The sequence below is a fragment of the Bubalus kerabau genome, chromosome 11 (assembly GCF_029407905.1).
Source record: "Bubalus kerabau isolate K-KA32 ecotype Philippines breed swamp buffalo chromosome 11, PCC_UOA_SB_1v2, whole genome shotgun sequence".
NCBI classification, from domain to species: domain Eukaryota; kingdom Metazoa; phylum Chordata; class Mammalia; order Artiodactyla; family Bovidae; genus Bubalus; species Bubalus kerabau.
In genome coordinates this window covers 67,891,719-67,911,648 of record NC_073634.1, presented here as the reverse complement: position 1 = coordinate 67,911,648, position 19,930 = coordinate 67,891,719, and positions in this window count along the sequence as shown.

The following is a 19,930-nucleotide window of genomic DNA, read 5'->3' as shown; positions in this document are numbered from 1 at the left end:
GATTGAAGAAAAAAGGAAGTGATAGCAGCGATTCACATGCGGGCTCTTAAAGCTTATAACCAGAAGCGATCCTCAAGACTTCCTCTCATATTTCAGTGATCAGAGCAAAAGCCATATCTAACATAAAGGAAGCAAAAGAATATTCTACCAATTATCTTAAAGTAGCAACAGAGAAATGTTTAGTGAACAATAGATACTGAAATATATCTTAACAGTTCCCAGAAATGTAATCCTCCCAAGATGGAGGGTGGGCATGAGTCTTGAAACAGTTTACTTTTTAATGCTTACTAAACTCTATGTTTAATTCTGATGAAAAAAGTGGGGGACAGATGAGCAGACTCATTAAACCAGAAGCCAACTCTGGGGTTGACTTTGTGAAAGGATGGTTATTACTTCCAGATCTCTGAATAAATTTTCAAAACAATGTAATGATACGAACCCAATGATACTGATAATTTTAGAACTCTAGCTAGTAGACTTTCATTTCTCATATACAGACTAAAGTGAGCATTTCCAAAGGAAATTTTATCTTCTGAATTAACATATACCAAAATATTTCCAGCTTTTGGTGCAAAGCAAAATTATTCATTATTTTTAAGGAGCTAACAAAAGAAAATATTGTAACTGGGAACTTTAAAAGATGAATGTGAAAAGCCAAAATGCTATAAATGTTCTCTATATGCCAGAAATGCCTGAACTTTCCATTTTTACTAAATTACATCTAATGTAAGCCCATTTGGCCTTTTCCTTGCTTCCTCATACTATGATATTCCAATCAAACTATTTTAATATAAACTAAATCTTGATCCAATACTATTATCTCAACTCAAAGCTCATTTTAAAGCAGCATAACCTTTAATGAGATATATGTACAATGGGTATGAACAGTGATATACCTAAAAACCTGTTTCTCCAGAAAAGTAAAATATATTTAATATATTATTTTATCATCACCTTCACATTCCAGTTGCCATGGAATTAGAGACAGTAGTCTACATGAGTTCTCAAGGAGTGGGAATCTTCTGCTATAGAGCTTCTGATTCCTCTCCTGCCTTCTTTCTTTAAGAGAATACTTGATTTTCCAGGAAAGGAGGGAGAGCACTGGGGCCCATGAAGTATCACTGAAAGTAGGCAGCAAGGAGAGAAAAGAAGTAAACTCCAGAAATGAATATTCTGTCCAGCTTTAATATTAAGCAAGTGCACTTGCTCAAGGGCAGGGATCAGCGAACTTTATATAGAGCCAAGTGGTGAATTTGCTTGTCTGTTTAGGCCATGCAGTCTCTGTTGCAACTATTAACTGTGCCTCTAATAGTATGAAAACAGCCATAAACAATACACAAACAAGCATGGTCCTGTTTCAATAAAACTTTATTTATAAAAACTGGAAACATATTCTGCCCATGGGCGAGTGTTTGCTGATCCCTGCTCTCCAGAAGAAATACAACCTAGTGCTTGAATCATTGATGTGGCCATCAGTCTGCCTGGCTTCTCATGTTCTTTTATATCCACTTGTGTGCATGCTAAGAGTCCGACTCTTTGCAACCCTATGGACCATAGCCTGCCAGGTTCCTCTGTTCAAGGGATTCTCCAGGCAAGAATATTGGAGTGGGTTGTCATTTTCTATGCCAGAGGATCTCCCTGACCCAAGGATCGAACTCATGCCTCTTATATCATCTGCATTGGCAGGCAGGTTCTTTACCACCAGCACCACCTGTGAAGCCCATTTATGTGCACTCTACTACAACATCAACATGGTGAGTTTTGCCTGGCATCTTCTGCAAAACATCTCTCTTGAGCAGAATGTCTATCCTTTTCTCTGAGAGCTAAGGGGAAACATTAAAGTTTCCTGTTCCACAGATGTGTTTATACCCAAGGAAGAAAACCTCATCATGTTTGCTTAATCTAGTTAATGACATCGCCGTGCGGTTAGGACCCTGAACTGATTGTGAGGACTCTCAACCTCATCATCTTCCAGCTATGCATCCTTGGAGTATGGCGTGAACTTCCCGAAGTTTCTGAATCCTCATCTCCAGAATAAGCATAATTACTTGCTCTACCCACTTTACAGTACTATTAGTAGGATTAACTAAGATAATGGTTATATGACCTGTTCTATAAATTGTAAAGCTGTTTACAATATTATGAGGTCATAATTGCCATAATGATTGACATTACAGGTTTTAACCAAGCTAGATAATAACGTTTTTGTTTCAAGCACTAAATAGAACAGCTCTAAGCCAATATTAATGTGCCTGATAGATTCAAAAAGCGTTTATCAAACCAAGGCTTTGCAGATGACTACTCTGTAAGATTTTCATATTTATGCCATTAAAAAGGTATTCCAAGGGAGTCTGAAAATATGGCAATTGTGGAAGAATAATTGTTAGACCTTTTAGAATCCTTACTTAAAAATTGGCAGACTGATTAGATAGCAAAATCAGAAACATGAACAATATTTAGAGAAAAACATTCCCACAAGTGTCATATAGAGCCCCATACTGAGGAGAAAGTACTAGGAATGGAATCAAATTTGAACATGTCAGGAATGATAGGGATGAAGAAAAGAAGGTCCAGATAAAACTGGGAAGGGAGGCAGAGTCAGGAATCTCTGAAAACAAGCCAGAGTACTTTAACAGCCCACAAAAACAACCGAAGATAGAAGATCTATGAAGTTAGAAAGCTGTCTAGATCAAGCCTCTTTATAAAAGTTCAAGAAAACTAATTTCACATCAGAAGGATTCACAGAAATGGACTCTACACAAAGTTAGCATAGGAGAAAAAGAGAATGAGTAGAATATGATTACTGCAGAATATAAAATCATGCCAGAGAGGCATATTCAAAAAAATAGATCAGAACTGTAGCATTCTACTTCAAAATGAGCTAAAAGACTTTAAGAAAATGATACATGACATGAAAGAATGCATTATCAAAGTAAAAACTCAGAAATGAGGTAATAGATCTCAAGAAAAAAAAGAATTTTTTAATCATGAAAACTAAACTATTTTTAAGATGGCTGATTTCAGAAATGGAGCAGGAAATATAAGATTGAGATCAGAAATTCTTGATATACCAGAAAGCAAAAAAGCTCTCAAAAATTTGCAGACATGTTAAAAGGACTCAGGACACAACTGGAAGAGGCTGTCAGAGCCAAATATGCAACAAGCTGAAGTTCAATATTATCACTATTAAAATCATAATGAATTGAAATCTAGCAAATATATTTTTATGCCTGAGTTCATAAAGATATTTATCCAATAAAAGCATTTCAAGTTACAAAATAGGGGAAAAGCTAAATTAAACAGGTTTCTGTGGGACTTTGAGCTAATAACATGTACTGTCAAACTTTAAAGGAGAAGATAAACTAAGTATTATCAAGCCTAAGACTCACTTTTGTTTTTTATTCTTTAATATCTGTGAAATCGGGCTGCATCTTCCCATCAACAGCATCACATAATTTATATTGTAGTGCTTTCTCTTACTTAGTAGAACATAAAATAATGATGCATCTTACACTCAAAGGTCTCTGAGATTTGGTGAAACACAATGGAGTCCTTCTTTTTCATTCATTCTGCCACCAAGACATTTTCCACAGTGCCCAAATATTAACAGTTCTCAAAAATATGCTTTGAAGAACACCAACTCAGGAAATGCTGTATTTGAATAAACCACACATTTACCTTCAAAATCTCCCCAAACTCTTCTAACATACACACATTTGTGTATGTTAGAAAAATACACTTTCTCTTTTGGTCATTTATCTCTTGACCGCTCTTCCTACATCACTGGCCCCATTGTGGGCAGTGACCACATCCTATGTATCTTTCATAACTCAACCCAAGCCTAAGCAGTCTTTTAAAAGTGGTCAATTTTGGTTTTGGTTTTGTTTGGGGGTTTTTTTCTTCTTTTGTTTTTTGGCTGTGCCACACAGCTTGTGGGAACTTAGTTCCATGACCATGGATTGAACCTGGACCATGACAGTGAAACCACAGAATCTTAACTGGACTGCCACGGAATTCCCAAAAGTGGTCAGTTTTGAATGGCTGATTGTTATAATTCATTTGCTGTTGAAATTTCCCTTAAAATGGATATGTTGAAAATATGGACTTTATCTCCATTCTTTTCAAAATTTCTTTTATTATGCTATTCTAGGGTCTAAGAGGTCTGGACTCATGAATTCTTGAATGGTACCTGGGTCATCTGATCCAAAATATGTCCCCTATCACAAGGCACCTTGACAATGCTGGAGAAAGCCCATCCTTACAGAGAGGCCACTAAATTCAGATTTTGTGGATGACAAAAGAAAAAGACATTTTCAGTGAGAGACCCAATAAAAACAAAAAATAGAGTACCAAAAACCAAAACAGTAGCTTCTGCACACAGCCCATACTCCTAAAGACACACAAATAGAACACCAAGGAAGCTGACCTCCACCACCTCCCCACCTGCTCACCACACTCGTTAGCTGCTGGCAGTGGCATGGGCACAGGTGCCAGCAACAGGGCCACTGTGGAAACAATTGAAGCTTTTTCTTTCTGAAAGTCACATCTAGAAAGTCATTGAAGAAGAAGGGTTTTTTTCCAAACCACAAGAGCAAGTCAGACAACATGTACCCGGCCTGAAGTATGGCCTCCTGCCACCGGTTTCTGCTCCAGGCACTGGATTAAGAAGGAGATTATCTTAATTCTAGGTCAGCTCTGGAGGTTATAGGAAGAAAGGATGAAGAAATAGATAGATGATAGGTGGGTAGATTAGATAGATAGATAGATAGACAGCCCTCATATCTACATGGATATATGATAGACATAAGAGCGTATTTCTGCCGTTTCTTTTTGTTGTTGTTGTTAAATATTTATTTATTTGGTTGGGCCAGCGTTAGTGCAGTCGCACAAGGTCTTTGTTGAGGCATGCAGGATCTGCAGTTGTGGCATGCAAACTCTTAGTTGTTGCACGTGGGCTCTAGTTCTCTGATCAGGCATCAAACCTGGGCCCTGTGCATTGGGAGCATGGAGTCTTAGCCACTGGACCACCAGGGAATTCCTTCTTTCTGCCTTTTCTGCTCCATCAAACAATTCTACTTCTGTTCCTTGGGGCAGGTACAACCAGCCCCAAAGGAAAGTGTTCTGTCTGCCTGTCTTACTCCTCTTCCCTTGCCCTCTTCTCTTCTCGCCTCTCTGATTCTCTCTAAACTAAAAAAGGAGAAGAAATGGTGTTAAGGGTTTGACAGGAACAGCTGGAGCTGGTGGAAAAACAATTACTTATTTTTCCTACTTCAGTGCCTATTTCAAGAAAAACCTAAAAATTGAATATGGGGAAGTGACCATATCCAGTGAGGAAAGTATAAACAGGGAAAAGGCACTGGGCTGAGGGTCCCAAGTTTGAGTTCTGATTCCAATATTCCATCAGAACTTTGAAGCAGGTTGATATTAAAAAAAAAAAAAAAAAAAAAGCCCTAAATATGCCCCGGGCAACTCAATACCTTGTTTTATCATGAGTACAGAGTGTGCCTCCATGTGGCCACACAGCACTCATCCAAAAGCATCTTGGGAGCACTGAGCCTAAGGTGGCTTTCTGGACTCATGAGTGTTTGCCCTGCAGATGGAGGACAGTGAGGGGGCCTAAGTGTGCATGGCAGCAGTGAGGTATCCACGCCCAGTCCTGGAGGCCAGGCCAGGGTCATTGACATGGACAATTTCAGATTCCCAAGTACCCAGGTCTAGAAAAGAAGATGTGGGATCTATGTGGCATATCCACTTGGCCCCACATATCCTTGCCCCATGGTCAGGGCATAACAGAGGACAGCCAAGGTGAGGCCCTCTAAAGCCTGGGCCCCAGGGCAGAGCCTGTCCTGTCCTGACTTAAGCAGAACAATTCAACTCTCTAATCTCCCATCTCTTAAACACGTATTCTCTAAAAGTCTCCTGGGCATCACAGACAAAAGCGAATTCTCTCTTTCTTCCCATTCCACTTTGAGATGAATACTGCTGTACAGTGGGAATATGTATGTGTATACCCACCAGGGCTTGCTTGTAGTTTCCCGAATGTAGGAACAATGCCTCGTACCTTTTTATAGCCTTTGCACTACCTAATACAGTCCCAAGCATATTAGCAGGCATAAAAATGCATGTCAATAAATGTTGATTTTAGAACTCCGTTTCAAAATTGTCTAATATACTTTTGCCTACAATATGTAAAAAGTGTGCTGCTGATGCTAAGTCACTTCAGTCATGTCCGACTCTGTGCGACCCCATAGACGGCAGCCCACCAGGCTCCCCCGTCCCTGGGATTCTCCAGGCAAGAACACTGGCGTGGGTTGCCATTTCCTTCTCCAATGCATGAAAGTGAAAAGTGAAAGTGAAGTCGTTCAGTCATGTCCAACCTTCAACGACCCCATGGACTGCAGCCTACCAGGCTCCTCCGTCCATGGGGTTTTCCAGGCAAGAGTACTGGAGTGGGGTGCCATTGCCTTCTCCACAAAAAGTGTGCTATGTACATGCATATATAGAGACTACAGATATTTTCCATCCCAATTGCACTAGCAGGTTACTAGGCTCACTCTTACTTTCTGGAATCATCTCCTTGCTAGACCCATGCCTAATACACAGTGTAACTCGTTGTCTATTTTTTCTGATCGAATTTCACAGAGTGGTCTGGTCCTTTAAGAGCTTTTGAAATGGAACGATTTCAGTTGTGCAATAGTCCCAAATATCTGAGTTTATGTACCGATAAGAGGAGCTTATGGTTTCTATATTTTCTGGTTTCACAACATAGTATACCTATTTCAATGAGTAATTTTTGGCTTTTACCAAACTGGTCTTTTATTTAAAGCTTCTTTTTATCTAAAACTCTAGAGCACTATATTGTGGGACATGACATGTGCCAGAAAACTCAACCATGTAAGTGAAAAAAAAAAAAATCATGCTAACAGAAAAAGCACATATTTCTAGGTTGAATATCTGACCAGAAAGCAGAAATAAGGTAAAATTGTTCATGGTTAATATCTGCATGTTAGACCCTACCAAGCCAGTTCCCCATCACCAACATTTATTTTTTCTTTTTTTCCTAATAGGTACAGAATATCAAGGCACCAAGTCAATTTTCCCTTTACAAAAGTAGAATTAGCTTTCCACCCTCCTCCTCCTCCATCCCCACATTAACCATCTCCCCAGCGGCTACACACAAGAACCATTTATATTTACATTAAAAATGATTTGGCCTATGTACACTGCATTGTTTGACAGGAAAGATGGATGTTCACTTATAATTAAGTTTCAGCATAAATGACATCATTTTGGAAGATAAGAGTTCCCTTATTCCCTCTCTGCTGGTTTTCTCATAGGATACCAAGGGGTTGGTGGTGGGGGGCATGTACACAGATTTTAATGATTTTTCTAGGCCTTCTCAGCAGCAGACAGTTCTGCAGCATTTCAGTTACCTCTGAAACTCTGAAGGAAATTTTTCCTATCTAATTCAGCAGATATCCATTGGTTCTCTGCTTTTGCACCAAGAAGACAGAGGAGTGTACAGCCTCGCCATTCAGAAGTATGGTCTGTGAAACAGCAACGTAGGCATTACCTGGAAGTTTACTAGAATCGAGGATTTTGTGGTCCCTTGGATCTGTGGAATCAAAATCTGTATTTAAGGGAAAAAAATAAAGATCTCCAGATGATTCTTCTGCAGTGACAGCTTGAGAAATGCTACTGTAAGAGACATGCCTATGTGCAATGCGGAGCTTTACCAATCAGGTGCGTTGTTTGGATTTTTCTCTGCCTTTGCACATCAGAGTTTGAGAGCTAAGTTTTCAGACTTTTGTATATTCATTTCCCTTACTGTAGTAGAACTATAAAATTATTTTTTGCCTTGTCTGGTGGGCTACAGTCCATGGGGTCACAAAAGAGTCAGACACAGGTTAGCGACTAAACAATTCTCACATTACTCTGTGTGGATACCCTAATCTTCCCAATCAAGTTATAAAGCAGAAACCGTACCAAAATAAATTATTTCACCTTTATTATGTGCTGAATACATTTAAAATATTATACCAGATACTAGGAAGATGGTGTTACAGAGATATATAAGGTGTCATTGAAAGTGAAAGTGTATATGTACCACAGCTTTCTTATCCATTCATCTGCTGATGGGCATCTATATACACAATGGAGTATTACTCAGCCATTAAAAAGAATACATTTGAATCAGTTCTAATGAGGTGGATGAAACTGGAGCCTATTATACAGAGTGAAATAAGCCAGAAAGAAAAACACCAATGCCAGTATACTAATGCATATATATGGAATTTAGAAAGATGGTAACAATAGCCCTGTGTACGAGACAGCAAAAGAGACACTGATGTATAGAACAGTCTTATGGACTCTGTTGGAGAGGGAGAGGGTGGGGAGATTTGGGAGAATGGCATTGAAACATGTAAAATATCAGGTATGAAACGAGTTGCCAGTCCAGGTTCGATGCATGATACTGGATGCTTGGGGCTGGTGCACTGGGACAACCCAGAGGGAGGGTATGGGGAGGGAGGAGGGAAGAGGGTTCAGGATGGGGAACACAGGTATACCTGCGGCGGATTCATTTCGATATTTGGCAAAACTAATACAATATTGTAAAGTTTAAAAATAAAATAAAATAAAATAAAAAAAAAAGAAAGTGAAAGTGGAAGTCGCTCAGTTGTGTCCAACTCCTTGCCACACTATGGACTGTATAGTCCATGGAATTCTCCAGGCCAGAGTATTGGAGTGGCTAGCTTTTCCCTTCTCCAGGGGATCTTCCCAACCCAGGGATTGAACTCAAGTCTCCTGCATTGCAGGTGGACTCTTTATCAGCTGAACCACAAGGGAAAGGTATCGTTACTGCCAACAATAAGTATTTCTTTGGTTTTTACTTACTTGTTTCTTGTACTTCATCATCACTGGACTGTAAACTCCAACAAGACTGGGATTGTGTTGTTCACTGTTGTTCTTGCAACTCCTTTCACAATGCCTAGCACATATTAAGCCTGGTAGGCTGCAGTCCATGGGGTCACACAGAGTCGGACACAACTGAAGCGACTTAGCAGCAGCAGCACATATTAAATGCTCAATAAATACGTGTTCAACAGATGGATGATTTTACAACTTGATAGAAAACATACGATGCATATACAAATACCTAAAAGCCTAGCATAGAGAATAAGTGCCATACAACCATATTATTCAAACTTCTATCCACGTCTGTAAAACTGATCTGCCTAAAAAGAGCTGGATCAATCATTCACAAACTCTTAAAAAACAGAAGAGGAGGGAATACTTTATACCTCATTCTATGAAGCCAGTGTTCCTCTGATACCACAACCAGGCAAAGATATCCCAAAAGAGGAAAACTAAAGAGCAATATGCCTTCTAAATATATACACAAAAATCCTCAACACAGTGCAAGCAAACCAAAGCCATCAACATATAGAAAGGATTATAAGGCATGACCAAACCGGATTTAGGGATTCCCTGGTAGCTCAGCGATAAAGAATCTACCTGCAATGCAGGAGACCTGGGTTCGACCCCTGGGTTGGGAAGATCCCCTGGAGAAGGGAATGGCTACCTGCTCCAGTATTCTGGCCTGGAGAATTCCATGGACTGTATAGTCCAAGGAGTTGCAAAGAGTTGGATGCGACTGAGCAACTTTCACTTCACTTCAAACAGGATTTATTCCAAGAATACAAGATTGGTTCAACATATGAAAACTAATTAATGTAATATGCCATAATATTAAATAAAGGGGAAAAAAACACATGATGACAAAATACAACATTCTTTTATGATAAAAAAAAAACATTCAACAAGCTAAGAATAGACGGGAACTTCCTCAACCTAATAAAGGGCATCTACAAAAAACATTCAGCTAATGTCATATTTAATTATAAAAGACAGAAATATTTTCCCCTGAGATCAGGCACAAGCAGTCTTATCATTTCTATTTGTCATTGTAGTAGAAATTCAAGACAGACAATTAAGAGAAAGGAAAGGAAAGGAAGAATGAAAAGGAAAAAGAAAACATCCAGGTTGGAAAGAAAGAAGATTGTATTTATAAATAACATGATCTTATTTATTGAAAATCCTGAGGAATTCACAAAACAACTTATAGGAACCGAAGAACAAGTTCATCAAGATTGCATGGTACAAGATCAATTTATAAAAATAAACTGTGTATCTGTACACACACAATGAGTAATCTGAAAAAGGAATTAAGAAAACTATTCCATTTAACATAACATCAAAAATAACATACTTAAGGATAAATTCAATAATAAAAATGCAACATTTACACTGAAAACTACAAACATGATGAAAGAAATTAAACAAGACCTAAATAAATGGAAAGACATCCTTTGTTCATGAATTGGAAGACTTAATATTGTTATGATTAAGATGCTTTCCAAATTCACCTAGAGATTCCAACAGTCTTTATCAGATCTCAGCTACTTTTTTTTTTACAGAAATTGATAAGCTGAAAAATATTCATATATTACTAGAAACACAAGAGAACCGGAGTAATCAAAACAATTGTTAAAAAGGACAAAATTGGGTTTCTTCCCAATTTCAAAACTTCCTATAATGCTACCATAATCAAAATTGTGTGGTAGTGCAATAAGGTTAGACATACATCTAGATCAATGGAACAAAATTGGGTGTCTAGAAATAAACCTATACATTTATAGTCAACTGATTCTTGCTGAGACAATGATGAGGGTGGATCCAAAGCACATATGGTAGGCATAAACTAAAAGAAACAGAAAGGTGTAATGAACATCAATATGCCCAGCATCCACCACTGACAATTAATCTTGTTTTACCTGTACTTCCTACCATACACTTTTTGTTGTTCAGTGAATAAAGCTTGTCCAATTCTTTGCGACCCCATAGACTATAGCACAACAGGCTTTCCCGTCCTCCACTGTCTCCTGGAGTTTGCTCAAATTCATGTCCATTGCATCACTGGTGCTATCTAACCATGTCATGCTCTGCTGCCTTCCTCTCTTTTTGCCTTCAAAATTTCCCAGAATCAGGGTCTTTTCCAATGAGTCGGCTCTTCACATCAAGTGGACAAAAGTATTGGAGGTTAAGCTTCAACATCAGTCTTTCCAATGAATGTTCAGAGTTGATTTCCTTTAGGGTTGATTAGTTTCATCTCCTTGTAGTCCAAGGGACTCTCAAGAGTCTTCTTCAGTACCACAGTTTGAAAGCATCAGTTCTTCCGTGCTTAGCCTTCTTTACAGTCCAACTCTCATATCCATACATGACTACTGGAAAAACCACACCTTTGACTACATAGACCTATGTCGGCAAAGTGATGTCTCTGCTTTTAAATATGCTGTCTACATTTGTCATACCTTTTCTTAAAAGGAGAAAGCATCTTTTAATTTCATGGCTGCAATCACCATCCACAGTGATTTTGGAGCCCAAGAAAATAAAATCTGTCACTATTTCCACTGTTACCTCATCTATTTGCCATGAAGTGATGGGACAGGATGCCATGATCTTCGTTTTTTGAATGTTGAGTTTTAACCCAGCTTTTTCACTCTCCTTTCACTTTCATCAAGAGGCTCTTTAGTTCCTCTTCCCTTACTGCCATTAGAGTAGTATCATCTGCATATCTGAGATTGTTGATATTTCTCCCAGCAATACTGATTCTAGCTTGTGATTCAGTCTGGCATTTCACATCATGTACTCTGAATGTAAGTTAAATAAGCAGGATGACAAGATACAGCCTTGTCATACTCCTTTCCCAATTTTGAACCAGCCTGTTGTCCTGTGTTCAGTTCTAACTGTTGCTTCTTTTTTTTTTTTAATTTTATTTTATTTTTAAACTTTACAAATTGTATTAGTTTTGCCAAATATCAAAACAAATTCACCACAGGTATACAACTGTTGCTTCTTGTTCTACCTACCGGTTTCTCAGGAGATAGGGAAGGAGGTCTGGTATTCCCATGTCTTGAAGAATTTTCCACATATATCATATGCCTAACTCATTTTTGGTCTTCCCTGGTGGCTCAGACAGTAAAGCATCTGCCTACAATGTGGGAGACCCGGGTTCAATCCCTGGGTTGGGAGGATCTCCTGGAGAAGGAAATGGCAACCCACTCTAGTATTCTTGCCTGGAAAATCCCATGGATGAAGAAGCCTGGTAGGCTAAGTCCATGGGGTCACAGAGTAGGACACGACTGAGCGACTTCACTTTCACTTAACTCATTTTTAATGTATTATTTAAATTTTTTAATTGAGTAAGAGACTGTTCCATAGTGCTTTACAAGTTTCAAAAGTTTCACTCACATGATTTCATAATATTCCATAATAACCCTTTTTAATCACCTACCCCTGTGGTACCCCTAAGGTACTCTCCCTTCCCTCTATTCATTCAGTTCAGTTCAGTCACTCAGTCATGTCCGACTCTTTGCGACCCCATGAATCGCAGGATAGCATATTCAAAAGCAGAGACTACTTTGCCAACAAAGGTCCATCTAGTCAAGGCTATGGTTTTTCCAATGGTCATGTATGGATGTGAGAGTTGGACTGTGAAGAAGGCTGAGCACCGAAGAATTGATGCTTTTGAACTGTGGTGTTGGAGAAGACTCTTGAGAGTCCCTTGGACTGCAAGGAGATCCAACCAGTCCATTCTGAAGGAGATCAGCCCTGGGATTTCTTTGGAAGGAATGATGCTAAAGCTGAAACTCCAGTGAAACTCCAGTACTTTGGCCACCTCATGCGAAGAGTTGATTCATTGGAAAAGACTCTGATGCTGGGAGGGATTGGGGGCAGGAGGAGAAGGGGACGTCAGAGGATGAGATGTCTGGATGGCATCACTGACTGGATGGACTTGAGTCTGAGTGAACTCTGGGAGTTTGTGATGGACAGTGAGGCCTGGCGTGCTGCGATTCATGGGGTCGCAAAGAGTCGGACATGACTGAGATGGGAATACCAGACCACCTGACCTGCCTCTGAGAAATCTGTATGCAGTTCAGGAAGAACAGTTAGAGTTGGACATGGAACAACAGACTGGTCCCAAACAGGATATCCCATCTCTTTCAGAATTTTCCACAGTTTATTGTGATCCACACAGCCAAAGACTTTGGTATAGTCAATAAAGCAGAAATAGATGTTTTTCTGGAACTCTCTTGCTTTTTCTATGATCCAGCAGATGTTGGCAATTGATCTCTGGTTCCTCTGCCTTTTCTAAAACCAGCTTGAACATCAGGAAGTTCACCCTCTATTCATTGGTAACCACTAATTTGTTCTCCACATCTGTGAGTCTGCTATTTTGTTTATTCATTAATTTGTTGTATATTTTTAGATTCCCCATATAAATGGTATACTGTATTTGTCTTTCTCTGTCTGATATTTCACTTAGCACAATGCCTTCTAAGTCCATCTCTGTTGTGACCAGTGGAAAATTTTCATTCTTTTTTTGTAGTTAAGTAGTATTCCCTTGTAAGTATATACCACATCTTCTTTTTTTATTCATTCATTTTAATTTCCATTGAATTTTGAAGTAAACCCCAGAGATCATGTCACATTATCTACACATATTTCAGTAGGGAATCTCTAAAAGATAAGGGCTCTTTTTAACAAAACCCCAATTATGACAACCTTAAAAGATTTTATTTTTTCTGATCTCTTGAAAAAAGAGATTTTATTTAAAATCATCTTTCAATTATGTCTTCCTCTGGAATTTCTGAGACTAGCAATGCAATTTAATCAAAGACAGATGCCTTAAAATCTAATCTATATTTACTTATGACCTTAATTTGATTGGGTCTGTTGGTTCTAGGAGGAGAAAAAGACAAAAGACTCAAAAACCCACAACAACAAAATACCAAAAAGCAAAATCCCTCACTTCTTAGACTTCTTGAAAAAGAAGAGATAGATAAAATAAGTCATTGGTCACATTCCCATTTTTCACTGTTAATAACTATTTCATGTTTCCCATAGTAGTTTTTTAACAAGTCCCAATATTTTAAAATTATGATCCAAATACTAGGATTTCACATTTTAGACAATAGCAAATTTTTTTGTTAACTACTTGGAATGATTCTTAACCTTCCAACTCAAAATCTATGGAACATGTCTGCATATTTGCGCTCAAAAAATATAATCAAAGTAATCTTTTAATGAATTGTGATGCATTCTGGGATTATCTGGTGCCTTTGTTGACATACATCTGATTTTTGCTTTCTATACCAAGCCTGAAGCTTCCCTCTGGAGGTACATTCAACTACCTATTAGAGATGAGGGGGTGTGTTTAATCCAAGTTTAGAAACCACTAATGCTCCATAGGTATAGGGTTACAAACCAACTTGAATCTTTTGGTGCTCAACTTTGTTTGTTCTTGGCAAAGCTCGAAAAACTTAACAGCGCTTGAAAGATTTCTTGGACATGGACTTTAAGAAAGAGTATTTTGATGAGTAAAGCATAAATGAACCAGAACCCATATGGATCAAATTTTCCTCAAAATGCACATGGGTTTAATAATTAATGGAAAAAGTGCTTCTAGCATGCATTTGGGGTTTTATCAAACCCCAAATATTCATAAAAAAAAATAGTCTGATAGGTTCAAAGAATCCAAACTCTGATTTGATGCACCCACATTAATATCTCTTGATGTTGAATAAAAATGAGAACTATTTAGTGTAATGGAAAACAGAGGCAGAACTTGTTCAAAAATTATGTGAATGAAAGAAAATAGCATCAGTGCCACAAAGTTCATCTTTGTTCATATTTGTTTTCTTAAATCCTTCTTTTGGGAATATCCAAGAATCTTTAACTATATCTTAGCATATTAAGAGTTCTCAAAGAAATTATTGATTGCAGTTGAAAAAGAAAAAAAATACTGAATGAAATCCTTTGAGATACATAATATGTCATGAAATTTTCTAAGTTATTTGCAAATGTTTCTGCCAGTATCAATAAATCCCTAAAATTACAGGATAACTGCATTAATTAAAGAATGGCACTACATATTTAGAAGTTCCTGGAAGCTGTGTTTTTGAATTCACAGTGGCACTGCTGTGTATCTTAGCAAAATTGAATCTTACCTCTTTACCACTAAGGCAATTAAGTTCAGCTATAGGGACATTTTTTTCTCAGCAGAACCTCAACATTTAAACTTTATGTGCCCTTTATTATACTTATATCTTAATTAACTCCCTTAACTTTGAAGAACATTTTCTAATTTCTAACTTTACATTTTTTCTAAGTTTTTCTCTTGAGCATATGATCCTTCTACAAATCTTAAATCAATCACAAATAAAAATGGCACTGTTTTCTCTTTTATTATTATTAAATGTATTTAAACTAAGAAACAACATAAATAATTTGTCCATTTCTCTTACCCCACATCCTACACCCACAATCACCCATATATTCTTTGTATCTACAAATGGTGTTTTTAATATACAGATATTTTTAGATTTCACATTTAAGAGAGATCATATGGTATTTTTCTTTTCCAGTGTGACTTATCTCACTTAGGATAATGTCTTTGAGGTCCATCCATGTTGTTTAAAATTGCAAGATTTCATTTGGTTTAAGGCTAAATAACGTGTGTGTGTGTGTGTGTGTGTGTGTGTGTGTGTGTGTGTGATTATGCCACGATTTCTTTATTCATTCATCCATTTATGGACCCTTGGATTATTTTCATGTCTTGCCTATTGTAAACAATGTTGCAATGAACACAGCAGAGCAGTGTTTTCATGTTCTTTGGCTAAATACCTGGAAGTGAAATTGCTGGATCATCAGTTCAGTTCAGTTCAGTCGCTCAGTCATGTCCGACTCTTTGCAACCCCATGAATCGCAGTACCCCAAGCCTCCCTGTCCATCACCAACTCCTGGAGTTCACTCAAACTCACGTCCATCGAGTCAGTGATGCCATCCAGCCATCTCATCCTCTATCATCCCCTTCTCCTGCCCCCAATCCCTCCCAGCATCAGAGTGTTTTCCAATGAGTCAACTCTTTGCATGAGGTAGCCAAAGTATTGGAGTTTCAGCTTTAGCATCATTCCTTCCAAAGAACACCCAGGGCTGATCTCCTTTAGAATGGACTGGCTGGATCTCCTTGCAGTCCAAGGGACTCTCAAGAGTCTTCTCCAACACCACAGTTCAAAAGCATCAATTCTTCGGCACTCAGCCTTCTTCACAGTCCAACTCTCACATCCATACATGACCATTGGAAAAACCATAGCCTTGACTAGACAGACCTTTGTTAGCAAAGTAATGTCTCTGCTTTTGAATATGCTATCTAGGTTGGTCATAACTTTCCTTCCAAGGAGTAAGCATCTTTTAATTTCATAGCTGCAATCACCATCTGCAGGGATTTTGGAGCCCAAAAAAATTAAGTCTGACACTGTTTCCACTGTTTCCCCATCTATTTCCCATGAAGTGATGGGACCGGATGCCATGATCTTCGTTTTCTGAATGTTGAGCTTTAAGCCAACTTTTTCACTCTCCTCTTTCACTTTCCTCAAGAGGCTTTTTAGTTCCTCTTCACTTTCTGCCATATGGGTGGTGTCATCTGCATATCTGAGGTTATTGGTATTTCTCCCAGCAATCTTGATTCCAGCTTGTGTTTCTTCCAGTCCAGCGTTTCTCATGATGTACTCTGCATATAAGTTAAATAAGCAGGGTGACAATATACAGCCTTGACGTACTCCTTTTCCTATTTGGAACCAGTCTGTTGTTCCATGTTCAGTTCTAACTGTTGCTTCCTGACCTGCATATAGGTTTCTCAAGAGGCAGGTCAGGTGGTCTGGTATTCCCATCTCTTTCAGAATTTTCCACAGTTTATTGTGATCCACACAGCCAAAGGCTTTGGCATAGTCAATAAAGCAGAAATAGATGTTTTTCTGGAACTCTCTTGCTTTTTCCATGACCCAACGGATGTTGGCAATTTGATCTCTGGTTCCTCTGCCTTTTCTAAAACCAGCTTGAACATCAGGAAGTTCACGGTTCACATATTGCTGAAGCCTGGCTTGGAGAATTTTGAGCATTACTTTACTAGTGTGTAAGATGAGTGCAATTGTGCAGTAGTTTGAGCATTCTTTGGCATTGCCTTTCTTTGGGATTGGAATGAAAACTGACCTTTTCCAGTCCTGTGGCCACTGCTGAGTTTTCCAAATTTGCTGGCATATAGAGTGCAGCACTTTCACAGCATCATCTTTCAAGATTTGAAAGTGCTCAACTGGAATTCCATCACCTCCACTAGCTTTGTTCGTGGTGATGCTTTCTAAGGCCCACTTGACTTCACATTCCAGGATGTCTGGCTCTAGGTAAGTGATCATATCATCATGATTATCTTGGTCGTGAAGATCTTTTTTGTACAGTTCTTCTGTGTATTCTTGCCACCTCTTCTTAATATTTTCTGCTTCTGTTAGGTCCATACCATTTCTGTCCTTAATCGAGTCCATCTTTGCATGAAATGTTCCTTGGTATCTCTAATTTTCTTGAAGTGATCTCTTGTCTTTCCCATTCTGATGTTTTCCTCTATTTCTTTGCATTGATCACTGAGGAAGGCTTTCTTATCTCTTCTTGCTATTCTTTGGAACTCTGCATTCAGATGCTTATATCTTTCTTTTTCTCCTTTGCTTTTCACTTCTCTTCTTTTCACATCTATTTGTAAGGCCTCCCCAGACAGCCATTTTGCTTTTTTGCATTTCTTTTCCATGGGGATGGTCTTGATCCCTGATGTCACGAACCTCAGTCCATAGTTCATCAGGCACTCTATCTATCAAATCTAGTCCCTTAAATCTATTTCTGATTTCCACTGTATAATCATAAGGGATTTGATTTAGGTCATACCTGAATGGTCTAGTGGTTTTCCCCACTTTCTTCAATTTAAGTCTGAATTTGGCAATAAGGAGCTCATGATCTGAGCCACAGTCAGCTCCCAGTCTTGTTTTTGCTGACTGTATAGAGCTTCTCCATCTTTGGCTGCAAAGAATACAATCAATCTGATTTTGGTGTTGACCTTCTGGTGATGTCCATGTGTAGAGTCTTCTCTTGTGTCGTTGGAAGAGGGTGTTTGCTATGACCAGTGCATTCTCTTGGCAAAACTCTATTAGTCTTTGCCCTGCTTCATTTCATATTCCAAGGCCAAATTTGCCTGTTACCCCAGATGTTTCTTGACTTCCTACTTTTGCATTGCAGTCTCCTATAATGAAAAGGAAATCTTTTTTGGGTGTTAGTTCTAAAAGGTCTTGTAGGTCTTCATAGCACCGTTCAACTTCAGCTTCTTCAGCATTACTGGTTGGGGCATAGACGTGGATTACTGAGATATTGAATGGTTTGCCTTGGAAATGAACAGAGATCATTCTGTCATTTTTGAGATTGCATCCAAGTACTGCATTTCGGACTCTTTTGTTGATCATGATGGCTACTCCATTTCTTCTAAGGGATTCCTGCCCGCAGTAGTAGATATAATGGTCATCTGAGTTAAATTCACCCATTCCAGTCCATTTTAGTTCACTGATTCCTAGAATGTTGACGTTCACTCTTGCCATCTCCTGTTTGACTACTTCTAATTTGCCTTGATTCATGGACCTGACATTCCAGGTTCCTATGCAATATTGCTCTTTACAGCATCAGACCTTGCTTCTATCACCAGTCACATCCACAACTGGGTATTGTTTTTGCTTTGACTCCATCCCTTCATTCTTTCTGGAGTTATTTTTCTACTGATCTCTAGTGGCATATGGGGCACCTACTGACCTGCGGAGTTCCTCTTTCAGTATCCTATCATTTTGCCTTTGCATACTGTTCATGGGGTTCTCAAGGCAAGAATACTGAAGTGGTTTGCCATTCCCTTCTCCAGTGGACTACATTCTGTCAGATCTGTCCACCATGACCCGCCCGTCTTGGGTGGCCCCACGGGCATGGCTTAGTTTCATTGAGTTAGACAAGGCTGTGGTCCTAGTGTGATCAGATTGACTAGTTTTCTGTGATTATGGCTTCAGTGTGTCTGCCCTCTAATGCCCTCTTGCAACACCTACCGTCTTACTTGGGTTTCTCTTACCTTGGACATGGGGTATCTCTTCACGGCTGCTCCAGCAAAGCACAGCTGCTGCTCCTTACCTTGGACAAGGGGTATCTCCTCACCACCACCCCTGATGACCTTGAACGTGGAGTAGCTCCTCTAGGCCCTCCTGTGCCCACAGGATCATATGCTGGATCATATGGTAGTTCTATTCTTAATCTTTTAAAGAACCTCCATACAGTTTTCCATAGGACTGCCCAATTTACATCCTCGCCAACAGTGTACACATGTTCCCTTTTCTGCAGTTTCTCATCAGCACTTGTTATTTCTAGTCTTTTTGATATAGCCTTTTTAACAGATGTGAGGTGATATCTCATTTTGATTTGCATCTCTCTGATGATTAATGATGTCCATGTACATGTATTAGTGATCTTTGTGTACTTGTTGGCCCTCTGTATGTCTTTGGGAAAATATCTATTCAGATCTTCTGCCCATTTATTTTTCCAGATTGTCTGGATTTTTGCTATTGAATTGTATGAGTTCTTAATAAAATCTGAGTATTAGCCTCTTATCAGAGAAAAGATTTATAAATATTTTCTCCCATTGAGTAGCTTGCCTTTTCATTCTGTTGGTTTCTTTTGCTATGCAAAAGCTTTTCAGTATGATGTAGTACTTCTTGCTTATTTTTTGCTCTTGTTTTTGGTGTCAAATTCACATCATTAAGATTTATGTCAAGGAGCTTCCTGCCCAAGTATTTTTAATAGGAGTTTTATGGCTTCAGGTCTTGCATTTGTGTATAGTGGAAGTAGTGGTAAGTTTCATACCTTGTATGAGGTTGTCCAATATTTCTAACACCACATTAAAAAGTTGCCTTTTCCTCCCTGTACATTCTTTCTCATACATTAATTGGCCATATATGTGTGGGTT